The 824-nt window shown below is 39.7% G+C and overlaps 1 pseudogene; it reads right to left on the reverse strand.

Moving 5' to 3' along the window:
• Window positions 1–466: 466 nt before the first annotated feature.
• Window positions 467–549, reverse strand: LOC131900345 (U2 spliceosomal RNA; annotated as a pseudogene).
• Window positions 550–824: the final 275 nt, after the last annotated feature.

Here is an 824-nt window from a genome sequence, read left to right on the forward strand (position 1 = left end):
TGGACAAAGCATATACCCACTGCTGTCCCTAGCCTTTACTGTATACTCACAGCTTTAATCACAAATCTATTTTACAAGGTGAAGTCTATTAACTTTCTTTTTTCTTTTTTTACAGGTGAAAAAAATCCAAGGTAAGGGCAGATAAAGTAACTTGTCCCCAGACACACTGCTTGAGGCTTGGCTAGGATTCACACGCAGGGACCTTATACCACTATTCTGTGCTGCCTTTCCATGCTTTCCTCTCCTACTCAAGACAGTTCTTCAGAATGACTAGAAGTGTGAGGGCAGCCCTATGCTCACCTCCAAATCTGTCTCATTTGGTTTTCTTGTAAAGTCAAATTCTAAAGTTTTGTGACTTATCTCTATCATCAGAAATACTTCTAGCATATAGACTGAAGCATTCCTTGACCTTGGGGTGGCAAGTGTTCTTCAGTTAGATAACTACTATCCTGGCCCTCTTCAGCCCAAAGGTTTTTGGGTTTTTGTTGTTGTAAATCAAGCCTTATTTGAATACTACACTTGATCTTAGCCAAAAGGCCGAGAAGCGATGCCTTATTGGAATACAAACACACCCACTCATGCCTATATTGTCTGTGGCTGTTTTCCCAATATAATTGCAGCATTCTGTACACAATAAAGCCTGTCTGACTTGCAACACTTTTGCTGACCTTTTACTGAAAAACAACCCCAAACCACCAGACATATGATAGAGGAGATGGATATTCACACTGGATAGATTGTTTCACTATTCTAAAAGCAAAAGAAACTGATCTTTTAAAATGCTTAGGAATCATGGGCTTTCATGTGTGGTCACCTATGTTAGA

The sequence above is a fragment of the Peromyscus eremicus genome, chromosome X (assembly GCF_949786415.1).
Source record: "Peromyscus eremicus chromosome X, PerEre_H2_v1, whole genome shotgun sequence".
Classification (NCBI taxonomy): Eukaryota; Metazoa; Chordata; class Mammalia; order Rodentia; family Cricetidae; genus Peromyscus; species Peromyscus eremicus.